The following is a 13568-nucleotide window of genomic DNA, read 5'->3' on the forward strand; positions in this document are numbered from 1 at the left end:
GTACGAACTCATACTCTGACTTGAAGACACATGCCCTGTGAAGAGACTCTGAATAGAGGTACCAGGACCCTAAAACTAACCCTCCCATTAGTGTCATTCCACCCTGCTTCTGCTGCAGCTCTCTGTTGCTGTTGGCCAAAGGTGGCAAGAGTACATCTGCACAGTGTATCAACCGCGTCTCAAAGCTCTGACACTGATGGCTTCTTTCCAGTATTTTCTGCAGACTAGAGAACCTGAGAGGAATATATGTGTAAGGGCACTTAAAATGCTTACGTTTTTCTTTTTTTAACAAAACATCTGCTCTCTAGGACACTCCGATAAAGTACTCTGCATGCACTCATTCAACAGATGCTATACAGTGACTACTCTGTAGTATTTAGCTGACACCCTTATTCCCAATGACTTACAGTGCTAGGCTTACTACAGTAAACTCCCTTCACTCATCTGCACACCAGAGCAGTATAACACACACAGACAGATGTGCCATCAAGCAGAGTCCAGCTCATAGAGACCACTTGTGTGGTTTTATACCGCCACATAACCTCCACCCATCTTGAGCTAGAGTCGAACCCAAACCCACTGAGTGACTCAGGAGCTGGGAGGTACCAGCATTACTTGCTGCGCCACCATGTCCCCGACGCAGGTGCTGCTTCCAGTACACCTGAGACACGTGTCGTTGGACTGTGGGAGGAAAGCCGTGCAAACACAAGGAGAACATGCAAACTCCACAGAGACTGAGTGGGGATTGAACCCTGCGGGTTCTGTAGGACATTAGTGATATTTTCTGTACCAACTTCCCGATTTTTTGATTCGCGCACCAGCGCGACTGCGCTCGATCGGGTGTGTTCGGTGCGAAAAGGTTTCATGGCGCTGTGTTCGGACGCACTTCTCGCACGTGGGAAGTTTTTGCTCGGATCTGCGCGAGGTTTGAAAGCCTCGCGGAAACCACGGCTGAGTCCAGCGTTCACCCCTTAAGTGAAACGTGGGCACCTCGCGTCAGCTTTCCTTACGTGCCTTGCCACATGGGTGAACACGAGCAAAATGTCGGCATGTGCCAGCGTGCGAGAATCATTAGGAGCGCTGACCTATAGATGATCCTCAGGTGAGCTGAGGTGCCTGTCTCTGCTCCACTCCCAATAAATCAAAGCTCCTCACTTGAAAAGCTGTGTCAGAATATCTTAAGTGCCTCTTTAATTATAGTCCTCTTTCCTTGCCCTGTTTCCTATTGCTAGGGACTGTAGAAGCCACAAAGAAGCGTTACTCTGCTTTACCCCGAGGGCAAAGCATTTTCCCCAGAATTACAAAAAGCACGGTTTTGCATGGTCTCCCATTTTTCTTCAAAAACCGCAGAAAGGACTGCGTGAATAAAGTGCTCCGCGGCTGCCCTGCTCCAGTCAGCACTTTCCGCCCAGTGGTTCCTCTTCATCGGTCTCGCGTCTGTCGCCGTTGCATGAAAACCTGGAATAGCGGCTTCAGAACGTTTTAAACTCCGCTGACGCCTTAGCGTTAAAATTTTTCTTCTTTCTCAACGCCATTAAGCTCATCCCAGATGATTTTTAGCTAAAAGCCTTTGGTACCGCTGCAGCTACTGCAAACTGAACGACACTCTGGTGCCAAATGGTATGACACACCACACGGAAAATGCGTGAAACAAATTAAATATACTTTGGAAAGTGTTTTTCAGAGCTGATTGACTCTACAGAAATGTATAATCGTACGTATTTGTATAAGGAATGATATTTTAAGCGTCAGAAGCGACCGCACGATTTCAGTTTACGTTTGAATGTACCACGTTGCGCTTACAAAGACCATTTCCAGAGAAGTACCACTAAGAGCATTCACATTCAAATTGGCCACAATTAAGCACTTGGGATATTAACAGGAAATTAACGTGTCACTTTGACCGTCCCCTTTCAAGGAAGACGTTCGTGCTGTAAATCAGCAGTTTGGGCTGCTGCGCGGTCTTTGTTGATGCCGCAGCAGAAATGGCTTCATTTCACACACACGCGTAGTGTCTTGGTGACGGATTATTGATTGCCAGGGAATTGGCTCGAGGGGATCTCTGAGTCATGGGCACTGTTTCAGTCAGGAAGAGGCTGGGCAGAAATGTGCAATAATGTATGTGCATGTTTTACATGTGGAACTCCAGTTCCACGCGTTTGCTGCCCTACTGCGCCCGATATTCGGGATGCTTAACGTGAGCCCTTTGTGTTGTACAGACCACTTTATCAACTCTTTGTTGTGCAAAGTGTGTGCTATTGTTCTTCCTCTTATTACCATGAAAATCTTTTTTTTTTTTTTTTTTTTTTTTTTTTTTAATTTCTGATTTTAATTCTCCTCCCACCACGCTTCTCGGTAAAGGGGCTTCAAACCCGACCGACTTGTTCATGCCGAACCGGAGCCCCCAGGCAAAGCACATGGACTGCTCTGCTGCGCAGTATTTCGTGCCTGGGGCAAATCCTGGTGGACAGTTCCATGGTCACATGCCGCTTTTGAAAGAGCAGACCTCAGGATGGATGGCTGCTCCTGTTGTTTCCAGATTTTGCGTAAATATTTCTGGAAATGAAGGGGTGCGGTGGCGCAGTGGGTTGGACCGGGTCCTGCTCTCCAGTGGGTCTGGGATTCGAGTCCCGCTTTGGGTGCCTTGCGACGGACTGGCGTCCCGTCCTGGGTGTGTCCCCTCCCCCTCCGGCCTTACGCCCTGTGTTTCCGGGTAGGCTCTGGTTACCCACGACCTCGTATGGGACAAGTGGTTCAGAAAATGTGTGTGTGTGTGTATTTCTGGAAATCTCTGCAGTATATTTAAATTCAGCAAACGGTGTTTCTGAAGGACACAAATGGGAAGACGAGGACACAATGCTAAACTGACAAAAAATACTTGTCCTCTGCACGAGGGTGTGTAGGTCTTTATACAGGAGATGCAATGGTTATTACATTTTCTAATTCTTTGCTTGTTTATTGAGGTCCCCTCATTTTCATGCACAATGTAAGTGTAGAGAAGGTTGGATAGCGCAGAAGAAAAGTCACAATAAATAGCCAAAATTCTGGGTACAATAAAACAAATTGTGGTAGAGTTCCAGGGCTGTGAATTTGTCCTGTAGCTCATGTTTAGGATCCTCTGTCTGTCTCAGGAGGTCTCGCTCTCCTCATGGCAACACCAGTTCCGCTCATTTATTCATAGCGGCGCAGCAAGAATGGTGGAAGCCTGGAAGCAGCAGTGCAAGATAGCTGTGTTATGGAACTATGAAGGAAATGCTCCAGAAATTAGACTTGAACCTGTGCCATGATGCCTCCAGACTATTGAGTGTATTCTAGAGTACTTTATGAGTCTTTACTCTTAATACAAAATGAGCTTGATTAATGAACTTGGGTCTTGCTGAAAATACTTGGTCTTTGAGTATTGCTTGCGGGAAATGTGGTTCACAGTGACTGTCAGAGTGAAGTGAAACTTTAACGGTCGATCCGATGATCGAACTTTCCATGCAAACCAGTTAACTGGGTCACTAAGCAGATTCAGTTGAATGTAATATAATAGGAGCCTTCTGGAGCATTCTCTGGATCTGTATCTAGTAGTGTTAAGCAGAAACCGTTGGTTTCCTTTGCACACTTTCTGAATAAACTGAGGGAAAAGCTAAAGCCACTAACAGCATTACAGTTACATTTCTTCGTTTAGCAGGCATTTTTCTCCAAAGCGACGTATATCTCATAGAAAATACAATGTTTACATTACATTAGGAGAAAGAGAGACACAGTTGCAGACGTGTGATCCTTCAGTACAGTTAGTTTGTTTCATTCCACTATATGCACCAATGTTCATCACACGAGTAGCTGCATAAAACTCAGAGTATCGACGATTCCTGATTACCTTCCTATTTTTTTTGAGATACACAAACATTTACGTACATTACAGGAGTAGCTGCGTAAAAGGTTTGTCCGGGCATGATCGTAAAGTTACGGTGGATGAAAATATACACCTCACATGAGCTTAAGAGACCATGGGTGAAGTGAGTCTTCAGACCCTTTTAAAATGTGGACAGAGTTTCAGCAGTTCTGAGTGAGAGGGGGAGATCGTTCCACCGCAACGGAGCCAGAGCCGAGAACCTCCGTGTTTAGCCTTTCGTGCGCGGGACCACCAAGCGGGCAGAAGTAGACGAGCGAAGCGGTCTGGCTGGGGTGTAGCGGTTGATCCTGTAAAAGCTGGGAGCAGTTCTATTGATGCATTCGTAGGCAATAACCAGGGCCCTAAGTTTGATTCGGGCAGCTACAGGAAGCCAGTGCAGAGAAACGAGTAGAGGAGATACATAGGAACGCTTTGGCAAGTCAAACACAACTCGTGCAGCAGCATTTTGTAAAAGCTGCAGAGGTTTGATGGCAGTAGCAGGAAGCCCACACAAGAGAGAGTTGCAGTAGTCCAGACGGGATGTCACCATGGCCTGGACAAGTAGTTGGGCAGAGTCAATTATGAGATAAGGACAGATCCTATGAATATTATGCAGGATGTATCTGCAGGACCGGGTTGTGGCTTCGATGTGCTGAGAGAAAAATAGACTTGAGTCAATCATCGCTCCCAGACTCTTAGTCGAGGAGGTAGGCAGAATGAGACAGTTGTCCAGTTTGATCTATAGACTGTGACACAATGACTGGGCCGAGATTAGAAGTTTTTAAGCATTAAGGACTAGATGCTTAAAAACAAAGGTTGTCTTTAAAATTTCGCATCATCAGTGCTCTCCCTAGACATTTTTTGCGTGATGCTGATACATTCCATGCTCACTGAAACTATTCAAAAACTATTCAGCTGGAAACTGTGCCACACACATTTTATTTACCTTTGTGAACATTGCTAAATAGTTCTCTATTATATTAAAAAAAAAAAACCTTTTTTTGGTAACAACCATGGATTTTGGATGTGTTAGCCCTATGAATGAAAATTATTAGTTTTTTTAAACAGAGGCTACAGTATGACTTCAGGAGATGCTGAAAGGAAACAAATCTGTCAGGCTTTTTCAATATTTTTGTAGGACAATAGTGTCCATCCAAGGACGGTAGTGTCACCATGGTTTACCTGCATAGACCGCTACGAGTTTGAAGTGGTCCTCAGACAGAGTTGCTGCCTACCAAAGATTCAGAATTTTTTTGTCAGTTTGTAACTGTTAGAAGAAGGTTTTACTACAAGTCCAGCAGTTAGATCTGCTGCCCGGCGGTCACAGCACGAGTTCAAGTTCCTGCTCCTGCTCTTGTTTCCTTGGACATGGTACTTACCTTTAATTTCTATGGTAAAAATTACCTTTCCGTATAATTGGGGATACAGTATAAAGCTGACACCGTAAGTCACACTGGACAAAATTCTCAGCTAAGTAAAGGTTAATAATAATTGTGCATGTAGGGTTGTGTTCAGTATGAAAATGACATTGTGATAGGTCAGCCAGTTGTACAATTTGAATTTGAAGATAAAAAGATTCTGTAAATACAGATTTGGAGCGCTAATCTCACTTGCTGCTGTGAAAATAAAACATTTCACAGTACAAGACTGTAGCCTTTATATTTCGTACAGTGCATGACTGTGGAAACTGCACTTTGGGCAGCAACTGCCATGGTCTACTGCACTGCATGTCATATTTGGAGTTAAAGACTCTTTTCAGGTTTTAATCTTGAAGCCAGCAGGGGTTCCTGTCATTTACCCTCTGCAGTGCAGTGCCTCTGTGAACTTTATTAATCAGAACTTAATCACACTGTCAACAGCAAGCGACATCTGTGCGAATTGAGAAAGAATGGACAGCGATGTTGGCAAAGGTCTCTGCGAGTAGTCCTCCGGTAGCACTCTAGGTAAAGAAGGGAAGAGAAACAATTGGGTACTGCAGTTTTCACGCACGGGTGTGACGACAGACCTCAAAATATTGTCAGTGACATTACGAAGAATATAATATCAAGAAAGTTAATTTATCTTTCATTTGTGAGCATCCTACCATTGACACTGCCCCTAAAATTAATTTTCTATGATGATCAACATTAAAGTTTAGCCACCTGCTGGAATTTTTTGTACTGCATTTTTTTTTTTACAGACATTCAAGATACACAGGAAAAGATGTTATACCCCGTGCGTATTTTGCAATGCTCTACACAAGGTCCAGTCCAAGCACCAACCTGAAACCACAGAGGACAACACCCAGCATAGCCAAAATACATCTTCATGCCCTGACACCAAGAAGCTTAACTGACCTAACCCACCCACCAAACCGAAACTAATCCCACCAACAAAACCAAACCCACACATAATAACTAACTCACCACCAAATAACCAAACCAAGCCTAACCCACCAACACAAAACATCAGCCACACCCACCAACAAAACACCTAAAGCAAGCCTAACCCTACAAACCAGCCATCCAGCCAACCCACTAACAATAACCAACCACCAAACCACACCCACCATAGCCAAACCTACAGACCAAGTTTCAACCACCAATGGAAACCAACCAAGCCTACTCCCACCAAGGCAAAAACTAACCATCAAACCAAACAAACCAAGTCTAACACATCAACTCAGAACCATCAATCCATACCACCAGCAAAACCAAGCCAACAAACCAAGCCTAACAACCAACCATCAGACCACACCCACCAAAGCCAAACCAACAAATCAAGTCTCAACCACCAACGGAAACCAACCAAGCCTACTCCCACCAACACAAAAATTAACCATCAAACCAAACAAACCAAGTCTAACATATCAACTCAGAACCATAAACCCCAACCACCAACAAAACCAAGCCAACAAACCAAGCCTAACAACCAACCATCAAACCACACCCACTGTCATTCATCAGGAGACTGAAGACATGTCTCGCTCACCAATATCAGAAATGCCCCCAGGGAACATTTATCCTATATATCGCTGAGCAGTTGGACTGTATGTTGTTACTGTGTGGGACTGTACTGGATATGATACCTACAGTATTTTAGTGTGTCGGAGCCCACTGTACTTTATGTTGTGTTTTAATTCCTGGGCACATGCAAATTTTTCTTCGTCTTTATTATAAAGACAACTTAAAAACAAAGTCCTTCGCACCTCAGGTTGTTACAGGCAGGAACGTACAGTATGTACTGTATATATGTATGTCAGAGTGGGTGAAATGAAGCGGTCCCTTTGTGCATTGTGCCGTGCCGCTTCACACTTGATTGATTGTTTGCCCATCTGGGCATCAGCAAAGACCCGCATTGTGCCACACAGCGACATCGCAGTTGGCAAGTGCAGAACTCTGGAAAGCAAACAAGCCAAGAGCACTTTTCACAACATCCGGCACAAGATGATAAAAACACCCGATAAACACGCATTTCCACCCCCGTTGCTGTTCTGCACATTGCATTGTTCTTCCCTTGGAGATTACATGGGTGGCTATTGTAAAGAATGTCACCGTATTTTTATACACAACATGATCCACACGCGTTAGCCTTTCTTTTCGCTGCCTTTAGCGATAAGGAACATGATAAGAATAAATGACCTTTGTAGTAAGTAATTGCTCTAAATTTATATACGCTGCATGACTTTCATGAAGCATAAAAGAAATTGTTTCACAGGACAACACATCCAGTTTGGACGGAAACAGTTTTCACAGTGTACTTTCGTTTTGTCGCACCATTTCTGCTAGGATGTAATGCGTCCTTGTTACTAAATGAGATTCATTTTATTTATCAGAAAAAACTGAAAGACGCACTCAGGTTGTAGTAAAATAAGGAATGAAGGGCTTGGGCGCTCAGAACCTCCCGTTGTATGTAAGATTTTGAGCAATGAGGGAACAGCGCATTTCAGGCTTAGCGAAAGACTTTCCGGACGGACACATTTCAGCGGGAAAATCTTCTTCAGCTTCAAAAGTGCTGATTGACAGCGAGTCGAAGATTGAATTATTGATTTCATGAATAATTCTCTATGATTGGTCCACAGGGGTAGGTATCACTTGCCATCTGTTAATTTCCTGTCTTTTTTGATAGTCGACAGAATAAATTAGGCCATTAGTCATAATTAGTCATAATTAGTCAATAATTAATTTGCCACAATGTTTTTCATTTGGCAGAAATGCTAATTTTGCCTTTTATTGGTTTAATTAGAGCAGTTTTTGCCCTACTGAGCTCCATTGTGGCATAGTGCCTAACACAAGACTACCAGAGCAATTCTATACTCCCGTGTCAAGGGCTGCTAATGAGGAGTCAAATACTGACATAAGAAATGAACAAGGCCTCAGCTGTGGCTGCATGGCTCTCAAAGTGTCAGTTTGTGCTATGACATGATCACTTACAAATACAAAGGGGCGCTGTCTCTGTTGCCCATGAAAGGCCACGCATCCCAGAGGCCAAGAGACAACATCTGTAGTCTGTAGCATCCGTAGACCATTGCAACTTCTAACCCTAACCCTAACCTATCCACATCCCTCACTGTAACCTATCCCTATCCTTAACTAGTAGAGTGCTGTCAGAAATAACAGCTCCAACACATCAAACTGTAAGAACATCTGAATGTTAGTATTGTACTGTGCTGTACTCTGTGACCTGAATCAGGTGTCGCACCAGGGGGCAGCTGATAGTGTACTAGTCACAGGTGCTGCTTTTTGAGCCAAAGGTTTCTAGTTTGAATCTCACCTAGTGCTCCAGCACCTTTAAGCAAGGTCTTTACTCTGACTTGCTCCAGTGAGATTACCCAGCTGCATAAACAAGTAAACAGTTGTAAGTAGCTTAACGATGTAAGTTGCTTTGGAGAGAAGCATCAGCTAAATGAGTAAACGTAAGTGCATTAGTCTGTCAACTTGAGGTTGCTGGTTCAAACCCCAGTCTCAGCACAGCCATTGTATCCTTGAACAAGGTGCCTGTCCTAAAGTTGTGTAGAAGTCCTGAGCTGTGAAAAGAAGACGCAGAACAAAAGAAAATTTCAGGTTTGGAATTCATTTGGACATTGATATGTTTAGAATGAAATACTTGTTCATTTATTGTGCTCCTTAGTGTAGCTATATAAGCAGCTTGCTTGATTCTGTGCCGTATAGTTCATTTGGAGTTCTGAACCAGGTACATCTCGGATGGAAATCTCTACTAACTAAGATATTTAGAAAAACGAATAAAAGAGGTGGAGAGATTTAATCAGTTTTGTTAGCGACCGGTACAAAATCTGCTCTGACAGTGTTAAATGTCCTGCAGAAGAGTTAGTTATTTCAGCTGTTAGCAGAATTTTTGTCTAGACAAGAAAATGGGCCATTTTAAAAAGTACACCATATTTAAATGGAAATAACAAGCAAGGCTGAAAATGTTTAGTGGAATATATTTCTAAAAAAAAGGGGGTGCGGTGGCGCAGTGGGTTGGACTGCAGTCCTGCTCTCCAGTAGGTCTGGGGTTCGAATCCTGCTTGGGGTGCCTTGTGATGGACTGGCGTCCCGTCCTGGGTGTGTCCCCTTCCCCCTCTGGCCTTACGCCCTGTGTTACTGGGTAGGCTCCGGTTCCCTGTGACCCCCTCTGGGACAAGCGGTTCTGGAAATGTGTGTGTGTGTATTTCTAAAATGCAGAAATGTTGTACACAGCCATAATTCCAGTCTCCCACCTATAAGCTATACAATAGTACAAGCAAGATACAATTGTGCACTATAACACTATTATAATACATTAGTAACTAAGAGCAGTGATATTTTAGTGCTACGGTATCTTAGTGTAATAACTTAGTATACTATAGTAGCCTCATTGAGACCTTAAAAAGTTAAGCCTAATTAAATCTAGTTAGAGGCATATAGATAAGATAAGATACTTTATTGGCATTGTATGCGATACAATGAAATTTCGTATTGTATTGGATTGCATATACCTAACGAACAGCTCTTTTTAATATTTTTATCGTACATTACTCATGTAGCTGTGAAACAGAATTTAGCACACAACTGAAGCATTAGGCCAAATTAATCGAGCAAAAGAAGCGGTCGTTCAGCATACAGTATACGTTTTTCAAGTTTCCTTTCAAAGCTATGCCAGAGTGGAGTCATGTGACTTGAACAAGTAATGTGATTGGTTGCTGCTGTCAGTGGCATTTGAACAAGTGATTCTGTCGGCTCTGACCGTCCAGCTGCAGATGTCTGCTGTCATAATAATCATGTAGAAGAGGTATATACCATAAGCCTTAAGTACAACTCAGGAGACTTATTTAGGAAATGTATCAGAACACAGGGTCATCCGTTTAGTCCACATGTGTCCTGCTTTTACTTTGGCAGTTACGCAGTATCTCCTACTTATTATTAAAATTATTAATTAATGGCATGAGTAGCATGGTGTGAGATGCACTGAGATACCAGCTCCTTCACAGACTCACCGTACGTCACAGCTGATGACATCACCGCCGGCCGTCGGACTGAAGAGCATGCTGAATGACGTAATGGTCAACTGAAGAGTGAGAATGTGTGGAGACCATTGCCAGGAATGATGACATGGTGTGTCTGCCTCTGCTAGACGTGGAGTCCCCGACGCACATGCGGGTCAGCACCATCGGAGGTGTCCCCAGTGTCTTACCCCGTATGAAGGGTGTTCATAAGGCGCATGCTCAGTGAGGCCGCTTCTCCAGTGATGGGAGAGCGAGAGGGCGAAAGAGAGAGAGAGAGAGAGAGAGAGACAGAGAGACAGAGAGAGAGCGAGAAGATGGGGGGTGGGGGGCTGATCCATGCTGCTAGCCCAGAATAGCGCAGAGGACAAGATGGGAAAGAGACAGTGAGGCTGATCACATGCCGTCACCCACCTAGAGCTGAGGAAGGAGGAAGACGGAGAAGCAGCAGCGGCACTGATCATACAGCAGTTAACAGGAGATGAGGATGAGGATGCCGGAGTACGAACGGCCCCGCTGACTGAGCTCCTCCTGCAGACAGTCGCCACGGCGACACACCGCTTGCAGCGGTGAGCTCAGCTCCATTTCTTTGTGCCATCTCCGTACCGCCACACGAAGCCACACGGCAGCGTGCAGCGATGGAGGAACTTCTTGTAAGAATTCGCATGGGAGTTTTCATTTGTGTAGCAATGCCTTTTTTTAAAATTGCATACGAAATATGAAAACTGCTCATTTTTTTTGAATGGCATTTAAAAATGCTCTGTATCTGCGTAGTTATCGGAACTGTACGGATCAGCTCGAAGCTTTCAGGTACTTCGCAGGTCGCCTTGCAGCTGCTAGCCGGAGTGTCACTGTACTGCACTGTGCTGTGCGCTACTGTACTGGCGTTACCGACTTCTTGCCCGTGCAGCTCTTTCCAACGAGAACAGTTATGCACATTTATTGGCTGCAAATACCAAACTTTATTCTAAGAACAGAAACAACGTCTTCGTTATGTAGTGCTCGGGAAGCACGACGCTGGTGTGGACTCGACTCTCACGGACACCTGTAGCCGTCGTGCGTCGGGACCAACAAGTGCGGGTCCGAGCACGGTGGTATACCGTAGTACGGTGCAGGACGGGTCCGGCGAAAAGCTCGGGCTGATGGGAGCGGAGCCTGTGGCTCGGCGTCACGCTTCAGTATTTCATAATGTGAGCGGGAGCACACGCTCATGTACCCGCAGTAACCAGGGAGGTAAGCGGAGCTGACGCATCCAGGCTACTGCTGCTCGGCCCCCCACCTGACCCTTTCTCCAAGGAGGTGAAAGGAGATTTTTTTTTTTTTTTTTTTTTTTAAAAAGAAAATGCTGGATCTCTCAGGTTGAAGACATTAACGCTTGTTTGCATCTGACACAGCAAAGAGCTTTCTGAATTTTTCCTTACAGCTTGTAGTCCGGTCAAGTCTCCGTGAAAGCGAGTCCCAGCTGAAGTTTCGAATCGGCAGAATTTAGCGTCGTGTTCTCAATGTTTAGGAAAGACGGATTTGTCCGAGACGGAGGAACTAGTGTTTGTGAAATGTGCTTCAGAGGCAGGCGAACTTCGTACGATAGTGTCTTTGATTTGAAAATGATGTGTTTTAAGGAGCACGTTCGGCGATAGTGTGTCTCCAGTGATGGCAGAGCCAGAGAGATTGTGTTTTATACAGCAGAAACACATGTGTTCCCTGTGTGAGCTAACACGGTAATATTGACTTCGATATGGGTATTGATTCATGGTCGGGGACATGGAGGGAGCAACACAGATGCTGTTTTTTCCTGGGGCCATAACAGTGATGGCTGTGTGGACTGGATGGAGCCAGCTGTATCTTATTATTGTTGTTGTTATTATTATTATTATTATTACTACTACTTTTGTCGTTATCGCTTTGGGTGAGTATGGCACATTTTGTGAAGTCAGAGTCTATTAAAAATCCTGCTTCCATTATGTACACACACACACACACACACACACACACATTTTCAGAACCGCTCGTCCCTTACGGGGTCACGGGGAACCGGAGCCTACCCGGCAACACAGGGCGTAAGGCCGGAGGGGACGCACCCAGGACGGGACGCCAGTCCGTCACAAGGCACCCCAAGCGGGACTCGAACCCCAGACCCACCGGAGAGTAGGACTGCGGTCCAACCCACTGCGCCACTGCGCCACCGCCCCCCCCCCATTATGTACAAATGTGTTATTTTGGGCCTTTCTCATGACCAGACTCTTTACACGGGATGGAGAAAGCACTAGACTGGAGGCATGAAGTTCGAAGCAGACTGGGGTTGGACGTAGTGAGGTTGGATGGTCCTACAACGAAGTACTTTTTGGAGATCGCCACTGATACTCGAGTACATTCTGCATGGTGTGCAGTAAAAATTAATATAAATGTGGGACGCTGATACGCTGATGAAGGGCTCGCCAAATGAAATAAAATGATCAATGAAATGAAGTGGGGGGGGGGGGGGGGGGGGGGGGAGGAGGAAACCTTGGTGAAACCAAAAAAAAACATTTACTGATAGCACACAGGTTTACAGTTTAGATATTGGGTGCAATGTTTTTGTCGTTATATGGAGTTTAACGTAGATGTTGCTCAGCTGACAGTTGTAGCGAGAAAAGAGAAAGGAACGCAAAGTGGGCCTTAAGAGCTACTACCGCAGCTCCATCGCCATTTGTGTCTCATCGTGGTCACGATAAAGAAACAGACATACAATAACCGCACGTGATTCCGGTGAGTGACTGCAAGCGCAGCCACAATCTGCAGTGATTATCGCTGGTATTCTGTTGTTGTAATTAGTTATTTATGGATGTCCTGCTTTCTGTGCCTGCAATCATTAATTAATCACAACATCCAACAATGTTGCCTTCCAGACATCAGTTTCATTACGTGCTCCCCCCACTCGATCCCTAACAGGCACGTCGTGCCTTATAAGCGCATTCCTTATTACGTGATTCATTATTAGGGTTAACGATTCACATTTTTATTACATTTCGTTTTATTTTATTCCTCTGTTTCTTCTCGGCTTTGGTGCACATAATGACGTTCATTGCCAAAGTAATTTGCAAAATCTTTTGTTTATGGTTGTGGTTCTTCAGCATAGTCAGACAAGCTTTACCGCTAATAATAAAATAACGTGATTATAAATGCAATATGAAAGTGTATAAAGCAAAAAAGAACTAATTTGTATCATTTTCGCCTCATGACTGTGGTTAC

The 13568-nt window shown here is 44.6% G+C and overlaps 1 protein-coding gene across 5 annotated transcripts in view; it reads left to right on the top strand.

Moving 5' to 3' along the window:
- The window catches only part of LOC108918934 (uncharacterized), a 31505-nt gene that overhangs the window by 3460 nt on the left and 14477 nt on the right, over window positions 1-13568 (top strand). The window contains exon 1 of one of the 5 annotated variants that reach the window (XM_029248919.1): window positions 10680-10909. The exons of 3 other annotated variants lie outside the window; for them this stretch is intronic. The gene's annotated coding sequence lies outside the window, so the exon portion shown is untranslated. One more of the 5 variants, XM_018726579.2, reaches the window with a different exon arrangement.

Source organism: Scleropages formosus, chromosome 24 (genome assembly GCF_900964775.1).
Source record: "Scleropages formosus chromosome 24, fSclFor1.1, whole genome shotgun sequence".
In the NCBI taxonomy this organism is placed as follows: domain Eukaryota; kingdom Metazoa; phylum Chordata; class Actinopteri; order Osteoglossiformes; family Osteoglossidae; genus Scleropages; species Scleropages formosus.